This window comes from Arachis hypogaea, chromosome 16 (assembly GCF_003086295.3).
Source record: "Arachis hypogaea cultivar Tifrunner chromosome 16, arahy.Tifrunner.gnm2.J5K5, whole genome shotgun sequence".
Taxonomy (NCBI): Eukaryota; Viridiplantae; Streptophyta; class Magnoliopsida; order Fabales; family Fabaceae; genus Arachis; species Arachis hypogaea.
The window spans coordinates 137,774,052-137,786,028 of record NC_092051.1 but is presented as its reverse complement, the minus strand read 5'-3'; the positions used below and the strand labels follow the sequence as shown (position 1 = coordinate 137,786,028).

General features: G+C 37.7%; 1 non-coding gene across 1 annotated transcript; it reads left to right on the top strand.

The window, feature by feature from the left end:
• The first annotated feature begins 10,768 nt into the window (after positions 1-10,768).
• LOC112760663 (small nucleolar RNA R71) lies at positions 10,769-10,876 on the top strand. Its single transcript, XR_003181093.1, has one exon. It is a non-coding gene; the product is annotated as a small nucleolar RNA R71 (small nucleolar RNA).
• Positions 10,877-11,977: the final 1,101 nt, after the last annotated feature.

The window sequence follows — 11,977 nt, the reverse complement described above, 5'->3', positions numbered from 1 at the left end:
TTCATATTTGGGCCTAGAGATGGTTGGATTTGAGGAAACATATTGGACCACTCTAGATCTGATTTTTGAGGTTGACCCAAATTATTTTTCACTTGAAATAAGCCCAGATCACGCTGATTAAGGGGAACGTTCTTCTTCTGCCCAGAATTGTCTCATACCTGTTTATGAGACAAAAAGCTCCAGCAAATACATCAGCAATTTTCAAACAAAGAATCATAACTCAAAATTCCTAGACTAGTCCTAAGCATGCAGAATCTGTCCTCAGGCAGTGGTTTAGTGAAAATGTCTGCCAATTGCTCTTCCGATTTAACAAATTGAATGCTAATATCCCCTTTTTGAACGTGTTCTCTTATTGAGTGAAATTTCACTTCAATATGCTTGGTTCTAGAGTGCAAGACTGGGTTTTTAGAAATGTTAATGGCACTCATGTTATCACACAATAAGGGAATATTTTCAGCATTTAACTTGTAATCGGTAAGCTGAGTTTTTAACCATAAAAGCTGAGAACAACAAGAAGAAGCAGCAATATACTCAGCCTCTGCAGTGGATAAGGCCACTGTTGGTTGCTTCTTACTTGACCAAATATTTAATGACTTTCCAAGGAAGCAACATAGGCCTGAAGTACTCATTCTATCAACTCTATCACCGGCAAAATCTGCATCACAATAACCAACTGCAGAAAAATTATCAATCTTATGATACCAAAGACTAAAATTGGATGTGCCATGAACATATCTAATGATCCTTTTAACTACAGAAAGATGTGACTCTTTTGGTTTGGATTGGAACCTAGAACACAATCCAACACTTTGCACAATATCGGGTCTAGAGGAAGTTAAGTACATAAGAGAACCAATCATTCCTCTATACCTAGTCTCATCAACATCTTTCTCAGTTTCTCCCTTATCTAATTTTGAATTAGGATGCATGGGAGTTCCCATGGGTTTAGCATTTTTCATACCAAATTTCTTAACTAATTCCTTGGCATACTTCTCTTGATGAATGAAAATACCATTTTCGGTTTGTTTAATTTGCAGCCCAAGGAAAAAATTAAGTTCACCCATCATACTCATGTCAAATTCACTTGTCATGAGTTTTCCAAATTCAGAACAGATGGATTCATTGGCTGATCCAAAAATAATGTCATCAACATATATTTGGACTAGAATAAAAGAATAATTAGAATTCTTAATAAATAAAGTTGTGTCAGTGGTGCCTCTTTGAAAGCCATTTTTCAAAAGAAAAGAGTAAGTCTCTCATACCAAGCTCTAGGAGCTTGTCTTAAACCATAGAGAGCTTTAGATAATTTGAAAACATGATCAGAATGCTCTTTATTTTCAAAACCAGGAGGCTGCTCCACATACACTTCTCTATCTATCACTCCATTAAAAAAAAATGCACATTTCACATCTATTCAATATAATTTAAAACCATAAAATGCAGCATATGCTAAGAGAAGTCTTATGGCTTCCATTCGGGCAACAGGGGCAAAGGATTCATCAAAGTCTATTCCTTCTTCTTGGTCATATCCTTGTGCCACTAGCCGTGCCTTATTTCTTGCAATGCTACCATCTTCTCCCAACTTGTTCCGAAATATCCACTTGGTGCCGGTCACTTTCTTTCCACTTGGCCTTGGAACCAAAGTCCACACTTGGTTCTTTTCAAACTCAAGAAGCTCATCCTCCATAGCTTTAACCCAAGAGGGGTCACTAAGGGCTTCCTTAACATTTTGAGGCTCTATTTGTGAAAGAAGGGCAATGTTTGATGCTTCATTTGCCTTTCTAGTGGAAGACCGTGTTTGCAATCCATGAGAAACGTTCCCAATGACAAATTCCTCAGGAAAATTCTTCAAGAATCTCCATTCACGAGGTCTGGTGGATTTGGAGGCAGATTCAGATACCAAGGGATTTTGGGTGTTGCTGTTTCCAGGATCTCCTTCAGATTCATGAGACATAATGGAATTGTCTCTTGAATTTTCAGCAGTTGCAGTTTCTGGTTCAGCTTGACCAGAATTTTCCTTTTCATGATTTTGAGCACTTTCATATTCTTTTGAGCTTGATTTCCTACATCACAATCTTCCAAAATGCTTTTCACCAAATTAGTATCACAAAACGTAACATGTATGGACTCCTCAATAATCCTAGCATCTTGATGATAAACCCTATATGCTTTACTAGTTGTGGAATATCCTACAAACAAACACTCATACGCCTTTGGATCAAATTTACCCAAATTATCCTTGTTATTCAAAACAAAACATTTGCATTCAAAGATGTGCTAGTAGTCTAAGTTTGGTGGGTAACCTTTCCAAAGTTCATAAGGAATTTTCTTCAAAAATTTCCTTATGATTATTCTATTCAAAATGTGGCAAGCCGTGTTAACCGCTTCAACCCAAAGGAATTTTGGAACATTACTCTCACAAAGCATATCTCTTGTCATTTCTTGTATGCTTCTATTTCTTCTTTCCACAACACCATTTTGTTGTGGTGTTCTTGGACAAGAGAAGTTGTGAGATATTCCAAATACCTCACAAAAGGATTCAAATAAATTATTTTCAAATTCAGTTCCATGATCACTTCTTATAGAAGAGATTTTTAAATCCCTTTCATTTTGAATTTTCTTGCAAAAAGGTTCAAAGGCTGAAAAGGCTTCATTTTTGTGTGCAAGAAATAAAACCCAACCAAACCTAGTATAGTCATCCACAATTACTAAGCCATAATGTTTACCACCTAGGCTTTGAGTTCTTGTTGGACCAAATAAATCAATGTGTAGCAATTCAAGTGGTCTTTTAGTAGAGATGTCTTCCTTTGGTTTAAAAGAAATTTTTGTTTGTTTTCCCATTTGGCAAGCATCACAAGTGATGTCTTTGTCAAACTTTATCAAAGGAAGGCCTCTTACTAATTCTTTCTTTACAAGTTTGTTTATTTGAAACATACTTGCATGGCCCAATCTCTTATGCCATAACCACTTTTCAGATTCTTTAGAGTGAAGACAAGCTACATTTTGATCCTTTAGCTCATCAAGAGTAAGTCCATACATATTATTAAAACGCTTGGCAACAAACATCACTTCATTTTTCTTTTCATTAACAATACAGCATTCAAGTCTTTTGAAAGTCACTAAATATCCTAAATCACACAGCTGACTTATACTCAAAAGATCGTGCTTCAAACCACATACCAAAAGTACATCATCAATGAAAGTAGATTGCTTATTACCTACTTTTCCAACAGCAATAATTTTACCTTTACCATCATCTCCAAAGGTCACAAAACCTCCATCATACTTATTTAGTTTGATGAAGTAAGTTGACCTTCCAGTCATGTGCCTTGAATATCCACTATCCATGTACCACATGTCCTTTTTATTCTTGGATGCTAGGCAAATCTGCATGAAGAGTTTCAAGTAGCCTTAGGTATCCAAATTAATTTGAATCTTTTGAAGTTAATCCATCTTGGTTTTCCAAGTGCATTGAAATCACAAACAACATTGTAAACTTTGTTTCCTACAACTCTTTTTTCAATGAAACATTGTGCATATGAGTGACCAAATTTCTTGCAATTAACACAATGATTTTCTGATGTGTGTCGCTGAAATTGAGGTGAGTTATATTGCTTGAAATGATTAAAATGTTGAAATTTTCTGGTTTTTGGAGGAGATACATTTCTTTTGATAAACTGATTTTTATTAAAATTGTTCCTCTTTACAAATGCATTTTCACCAGAATTTCTTTGAACATTTGGACTTTTCAAATATGAGGTTTTATTGTAAAATGGTGGTTTCTTGAAAACAACCTCATTTTTCAAAATGTATCCCAAACCTGGCCTGTTTGAACTCGGTTCAGTTCTTGGTGAAGGCTCAGTTTCACTTGTGTATACTTCATCAAATGTTTCTTCAAATGTTAGAGCATATCCAATACCAGATTTGTTTGGTATGGTTTTGGTATTTAATGAAGAAGCCACAAATTTTATAGAGGAAGTATTGGAAACTGCATCTTCCTCTGCTATGTAGCCTAAACCAGATTTTTCAAACAATGGTCTTTGACTTGCGAGTAATTTGTCCAAGTTACTAGAACCTTGAGAAAATTTTGCTAAGTCACCATTCAGCTTTTTAATCATATCATTTAATCTTTCATTTTCAGCAATTAACTCATGAGAAGGATCCACAATGTGCTTTCCTTTTAATTTTTCAAGTTCAGATTTTAGAAATCTGTTTTCTTCAATGATGTCCAAAGCACATTCAGTTTCCTTCACTTTTTCTTTTAAAAAATCATTTTCAGCTCTTAACACATCTCTTTCAGATCTGCATTTATTGTACTTGTCAAGCAGTTTTGAGGTGTTTAAAGTGAGATCATCAATAATAGCATGTAAGTCCCCAATGGTTAAATCATAATAATTTACCTCATCAAGATTATTGTTTCCAGCCATAAAGCAGTCTTTATCATCTCCTTCAGATTCTTCCTCTTCATTTGAGTCGTTCTCAAGATCCTCCCAAGCTGCCATGAGCACTCTCTTCCTTTCCTTCTTTCCTTTGTCCTCCTTTTTGAGCTTTGGACAGTTTAGCCTGAAGTGTCCAGCCTCCTTGCAGTTATGGCACGTCACTTTGCTCAAGTTGATCTTGTGCTCCTTTGAACTTGAACCCTTGTATTTGCCATTGTTCTTCATCATCCTTCTAAATCTCCTAGCAAAAAGCACAAGCTCATCATCTGAAATACCATCACTGGACTCACTTTCTTTTGGTTCTATTTGTGATTTGAGGGCTATTCCCTTTTTCTTTGAGTCTGTGTTTGTGTGTGTGGTTTCATAGGCAAGGAATTTTCCTCTCAGCTCATCATAGGTTATGGGACTTAGGTTGTTGCTCTCGGTTAGGACAGTGGCATTGGTTTTCCATTCTTTTGTGAGGCTTCTAAGGAGTTTTCTCACCAAGGTTTGTTCTGCATAGTTTGTACCCATAGCATCAAGGTTGTTGATTATGATTGAGAATCTCTCAAATGCTTCATCAATGCTTTCTCCATCCTTCATGTTAAACATCTCGTACTCTTTTTGCAGCATATCAATCCTCGTTTCTTTGACTTGTTTGGTGCCTTCGTGTGTAACCTGGAGTTTTTCCCAGATTTCTTTGGCTGTCTTACATCTAGACACCTTCCGGTACTCTTCAAAGTTGATAGCACAGTGAAGAAGGTTGATTGCTTTAGCATTCAGCTCCATCTTCTTCTTATCATCTTCATTCCATTCAGCTTCTTCTTTTGGAGTCACCACTCCATCAGCACTTATTTTTGTTGGAATCTTGGGACCGCTCGTAACAATCTTCCATATGTTGTAATCAATTGATTGAATGAAGATTCTCATCCTCTCTTTACAGTAGGCATAGTTCTTCCCGTTGAAGAAAGGTGGCTGGTGGTTTGACTGGCCTTCAGTGAGGGTGTAGGCAACTGTGGTTGTGCCCAAGTTGTTCGCCATTGGATCTTTGCTCCAAGCGGTTAAGCTTGATTCTTGAGACCTTAGCTCCTGATACCAATTGAAGGTTGTGGTAGCCTTAGAGAAGGTGGGTGGAATCTATGCCTTCCTTTTAAGTTGCTGTTATGACCCTTTTAAACAAACTTTCAATTCTGGTTCTGTTTGTACTCAGCAGCAAAAATTTATGAGACAATTTATTTTTGTCTCATGAATATCAGAAAACAGAACACAGCAGAGAAGAGAAAAGCTAACTGGTGTACAAAATTGTGATCTCAATGGCGCCAAAAACTTGGTACGCACGTTCATAATCTCAATTCTTTTTCACAACTCCGCACAACTAACCAGCAAGTGTACTGGGTCGTCCAAGTAATAAACCTTACGTGAGTAAGGGTCGATCCCACGAAGATTGTCGGCTTGAAGCAAGCTATGGTCATCTTGTAAATCTCAGTCAGGCAGATTCAAATGGTTATGAGGTTTTGATAATTAAAATATAAATAAAATATAAGATAAGATAGAGATACTTAAGTAATTCATTGGTGAGAATTTCAGATAAGCGTACGGAGATGCTTTGCTTCTTTTGAATCTCTGCTTTCCTACTACCTTCATTCAATCATTCATACTCCTTTCCATGGTAAGCTGTATGTTGGGGCATCACCGTTGTCAATGGCTACCGTCCGTCCTCTTAGTGAAAATGGTCCAAATGCGCTGTCACCGCACGACCAATCATCTGTCGATTCTCACTCATATTGGAATAGGATCCATTGATCTTTTTTGCGTCTGTCACTATGCCCAACACTCGCGAGTTTGAAGCTCGTCACAGTCACCCCATCCTAGATCCTACTCGGAATACCACAGACAAGGTTTAGACTTTTCGGATCTCAAAAATGCTGCCAATTGATTCTAGCTTATACCACAAAGACTCCGATCTTTCGAAATGGAGGCTAAGAGATATGCATTCAAGCTTGTTTTCATGTAGAACAGAAGTGGTTGTCAGGCACGCATTCATAGGTAAGAATGGTGATGAGTGTCACATAATCATCACATTCATCATGTTCTTGGGTGCAAATGAATATCTTAGAATAAGAATAAGCTTGAATTGAATAAAAAAATAATAGTATTTTGCATTAATTCATGAGAAACAGCAAAGCTCCACACCTTAATCTATGAGGTGTAGAAACTCCACCGTTGAAAATACATAAGTGATGAAGGTCCAGGCATGGCCGTGAGGCCAGCCTCCAAACGTGTACAGTATGATCTATGATAGCCTAAAACTGATCAAGCATATAAAATAAATCACTAAAAGTAGTTTTTATACTAAACTAGTAGCTAGGGTTATAGAAAATAAGTAACTAAGAGCAGATAGTGCATAAATCCACTTTCGGGGCCCACTTGGTGTGTGTTTGGGCTGAGCATTGAAGATTTCACATGTAGAGACTCTTCTTGGAGTTAAACACCAGCTTTGGAGCTAGTTTGGGCGTTTAACTCCAGCTTTTATGCCAGTTCTGGCGTTTAACGCCAGAATATGGTAGAAAGTGGGCGTTCAAACGCCAGTTTGCGTTATCAAAACTCGGGTAAAGTATCGACTATTATATATTGCTGGAAAGCCCAGGATGTCTACTTTCCAACGCAATTAAGAGCGTGCCAATTGGGTTTCTGTAGCTCCAGAAAATCCATTTCGAGTGTAGGGAGGTCAGAATCCAACAGCATATGTAGTCCTTTTTCAGCCTCTAAATCAGATTTTTGCTCAGGTCCCTCAATTTCAGCCAGAAAATACCTGAAATCATAGAAAAATACACAAACTCATAGCAAAGTCCGAAAATGTGAATTTTTCTTGTAAAATAATAAAAATATACTAAAAAGTAGCTAGATCCTACTAAAAACTACCTAAAAACAATGCCAAAAAGCGTATAAATTATCCGCTCATCACAACACCAAAGTTAAATTGTTGCTTGTCTCCAAGCAACTGAAAATAAAATAGGATAAAAAGAAGAGAATATACTATAAATTCCAAAATATCAATGAAACTTAGCTCCAATTAGATGAGTGGGACTAGTAGCTTTTTGCCTCTGAATAGTTTTGGCATCTCACTTTATCCTTTGAAGTTTAGAATGATTGGCATCTATAGGAACTCAGAATTTAGATAGTGTTATTGATTCTCCTAGTTCAGTATGTTGATTCTTGAACACAGCTACTTTAGAGTCTTGGCCGTGGCCCTAAGCACTTTGTTTTCCAGTATTACCACCGGATACATAAATGCCACAGACACATAACTGGGTGAACCTTTTCAGATTGTGACTCAGCTTTGCTAGAGTCCCCAATTAGAGGTGTCCAGGGTTCTTAAGCACATTCTTTTTGCTTTGGATCACGACTTTAACCGCTCAGTCTCAAGCTCTTCACTTGACACCTTCACGCCATAAGCACATGGTTAGGGACAGCTTGGTTTAGCCGCTTAGGCCAGGATTTTATTCCTTTGGGCCCTCCTATCCATTAATGCTCAAAGCATTGGATCCTTTTTACCCTTTCCTTTTAGTTTAAAGGGTTACTGGATTTTTGCTATTGCCTTTTGGTTTAAAGAGCTTTTGGCTTTTTCTGCTTGCTTTTTCTCTTTCTTTCTTTTTTTTTCTTTTATTTTCGCCATTTTTTTTATTTTTTTCGCAAGCCTTGTTTTTCACTGCTTTTTCTTGCTTCAAGAATCAATTTTATAATTTTTCAGATTATCAACAACATTTCTCCTTTTTCATTATTCTTTCAAGAGCCAACAATTTTAACATCCATAAACTTCACTATAAAAAATATGCATTGTTCAAGCATTCATTCAGAAAGCAGAAAGTATTGTCACCACATCAAAATAATTACACTAATCTCAAGGATGAATTCGAAATTCATGTACTTCTTGTTCTTTTGCATTTAGGACATTTTTTAATTTAAGAAAGGTGATGGATTCATAGGACATTCGTAGCTTTAAGGCATAGACACTAGACACTAATGATCATATAATAAAGATACTAACATAAATAAACATAAAGCATAGAGAATGAAAATAGAAGAAAATAAATAGACAAGGAGATTAAGGAACGGGTCCACCTTAGTGAGGGTGGCATCTTCTTCCTCTTGAAGAACCAATGGTGCTCTTGAGCTCCTCTATATCTCTTCCTTGCCTTTGTTGCTCCTCCCTCATAGCTCTTTGATCTTCTTCTAATCTCATGTCGGATCTCTGGATACTCACTCCTTTTGAGCTTGAAAAGGACCTCAGGGATCACCTTCTTCTTGGCCACAACTTCATAGAAGTGGTCTTGATGGACCTTTGAGATGAATCTCTCCATCTCCCATGACTCGGAGGTGGAAGCTTTTGCCTTCCCTTTCCTCTTTCTAGAGGTTTCTCCGGCCTTAGGTGCCATAAATGGTTATGGAAAAACAAAAAGCAATGCTTTTACCACACCAAACTTAAAGTGTTTGCTCGTCCTCGAGCAAAGAAGAAAGAATGAAGGAGAAGAAGAGGAAAATGGAGGAGATGGGGGGGGGGTGAGGGTGAGTTCGGCCAAGGGGGTATAAGGTGTTTGTGATGTGTGATATTGAAGGAGGTGGTGTTTTGGGGAAAAGTGAATGAGGTGATTCGTGAAGGGTATTTGGGAAGAGATATGGAGGTGATTGGTGAAGGGTATTTGGGGAAGAGTGTTATGAAAAGGTGTGAAGAAGAGAGAAGAAGCGGTGGAGTAGGTGAGGATCCTATGGGGTCCACAGACCCTGAGGGGTCAAGGACTTAGCATCCCTGCTCCATTTAGGCGTGCAAAACACCCTTAGGGTGCAATTCTGGTGTTAAACGCCAGGTTGTTGCTTGTTTCTGGCGTTTAACGCCAGCTTTTCTCCCTTTCTTGGCGTTTAACGCCAACCTGGTGCCCTGTTCTGGCGTTAAACGCCAGTCTGGTGCCTATTTCTAGCGTTAAACGCCCAGAATGGTGCCAGGCTGGGCGTTTAACGCCCATTCTGCTACTCTTACTGGCGTTTAAATGCCAGTAAGCTCTTCCTCCAAGGTGAGCTATTTTTAATGTTGTTTGTCATTCTGTTTTTGATTTTTCAGTTGTTTTTGTGACTTCACATGATCATCAACCTTAAAGAAAACATAACAATGAAAAATAAATAGATATAATTAAATAACATTGGGTTGCCTCCCAATAAGCTGAGAGCTCACTGTCAATAGCTTGACAGTGAGCTCTCATGGAGCCTCACAGATAATCAGAGCAGGGTTGGGGCCTCTCAACACCAAACTTAGAGTTTGGTTGTGACCTCCCAAAACCAAACTTAGAGTTTGAATGTGGGGGTTTTGTTTGACTCTGTATTGATAGAAGCTTTTCATGCTTCATCTCCATGGTTACAGAAAGAGAACCTTGAGTCTTGAATACAAGGTAGTCCTCATTCAACTTAAGGACTAACTCTCCTCTGTCAACATCAATCACAACTTTTGCTATGGCTAGGAAGGGTCTGCCAAGGATGTGGATTCATCTTCATCCTTCCTAGTGTCTAGGATTATGAAATCAGCAGGGATGTAAAGGCCTTCAACCTTTACTAGCACGTCCTCTACTAGTCCATAAGCCTATTTCATTGATTTGTCTGCCATCTCTAGTGAGATTCTTGCAGCTTGTACCTCAAAGATTCCCAGTTTCTCCATTACAGAGAGTGGCATGAGGTTTATCCCTGACCCCAGGTCACATAGAGCCTTCTCTAAGGTCATGGTGCCTATGGTACAAGGTATGAAGAATTTTTCGGGATCCGATTTCTTCTGAGGTAATGTCTGCCTCATTAATGCATTCAGTTCATTGGTGAACAAGGGGGTTCATCCTCCCAAGTCTCAGTACCAAATAACTTGGCATTCAGCTTCATGATTGCTCCTAGATATTTAGTAACTTACTCTTCAGTGATGTCTTCATCCTATTCAGAGGAAGAATATTCATCAGAGCTCATGAATGGCAGAAGAAAGTTTAATGGAATCTCTATGGTCTCTATATGAGCCTCAAATTCCTTTGGTTCCTCAAAGGGAAACTCCTTTCTGTCCAGAGGACATCCCATGAGGCTTTTCTCACTGGGACTCACGTCCTCCTCACTCTCTCCAGGTTCGGCCATGTTGGTCATGGTCCCATTGTTCACAGGACTCCTCTCAGAGGTGTACATGAACTGGTTATTTGCAACCATTTCAATGAGTTCCTGAGCTTCTATAGGGATTTTCAGTGAAGAGATCCTCCTACAGAATAGTCCAATGACATTTTTGACAACTCAGACAGACCATCATAGAATATACATATGATGCTCCATTCTGGAAGCATGTTAGAAGGACACCTTTTGATCAATTGCTTATATCTTTCCCAAGCTTCATAGAGGAACTCACCTTCCTTCTGTCTGAAGGTTTGGATTTCCACTCTAAGCTTGCTCATCTTTTGAGGTGGAAAGAATTTGGCCAGGAAAGCACTGACCAACTTTTCCTAAGAGTTCAGGCTTTCCTTAGGTTGTGAATCCAACCATGTTCTAGCTCTGTCTCTTACAGCAAAAGGGAAAAGCATAAGCCTATAGACCTCGGGATCAACTCCATTGGTCTTGACAGTGTCACAGATTTGCAAGAATTCAGCTAAAAACTGATGAAGATCTTCCAATGGAAGTCCATGAAACTTGCAATTCTGTTGCATTAGAGAAACTAATTGAGGCTTAAGCTCAAAGTTGTTTGCTCCAATGGCAGGAATTGAGATGCTTCTTCCATAGAAGTTAGAAGAGGGTGCAATAAAGTCACCAAGCATCTTCCTTGCATCTCCACCATTGTTATTGGGTTCGGCCATGTCTCCTTCTTTTTCAAAAATTTCTGTCAGGTCCTCTCCAGAGGGTTGTGCTTTAGCTTCTCTTAGTTTCCTCTTAAGAGTCCTTTCAGGTTCAGGATTGTCTTTATCCCTGTTCCTGCTCATATGAAAAAGAAGAGAACAGAAAAGAAGAGAAATCCTCTATGTCACAGTATAGAGATTCCTTTGTGTGAGTCGAAGAAGAGAAGAATAGAAGAAGGAAAAGAGAAAAATTCGAACACAGAGAAGAAGAGGGGTTCATATTTTGAGTGGAAGAGGAGTGTTAGTAGATAAATAAATAAATAGAGAGATGAGAGAGGGAGATTGAATTCGAATTTAAATTAAAATAAAAAGAAAATATTTTTGTTTTTATTTTAAAATGTAGTTAGAATTCGAAAATTAAAAAGAGAAACACAATAAAATTTGAAAAAGATAAGAAATAGTAATTAATTTATTTAGTTTTCAAATTTTAGAGAAAAGATATGATTGAATTAGAAGACTTTTAAAATCAAACCAAAAAGTCAAGTAGTTAATTGAAAAAGATTTGAAAATCAAATTTGAAAAGATAAGAAGTTAGAAAAGATTTTGAAATTAAGTTTTGAAAAAGATATGATTGAAAATTATTTTGAAAAAGATTTGGAAAAAGAAATTTAAAAATATTTGATTTTTGAAATTAAAGTTAATTACTTGACTAACAAGAAA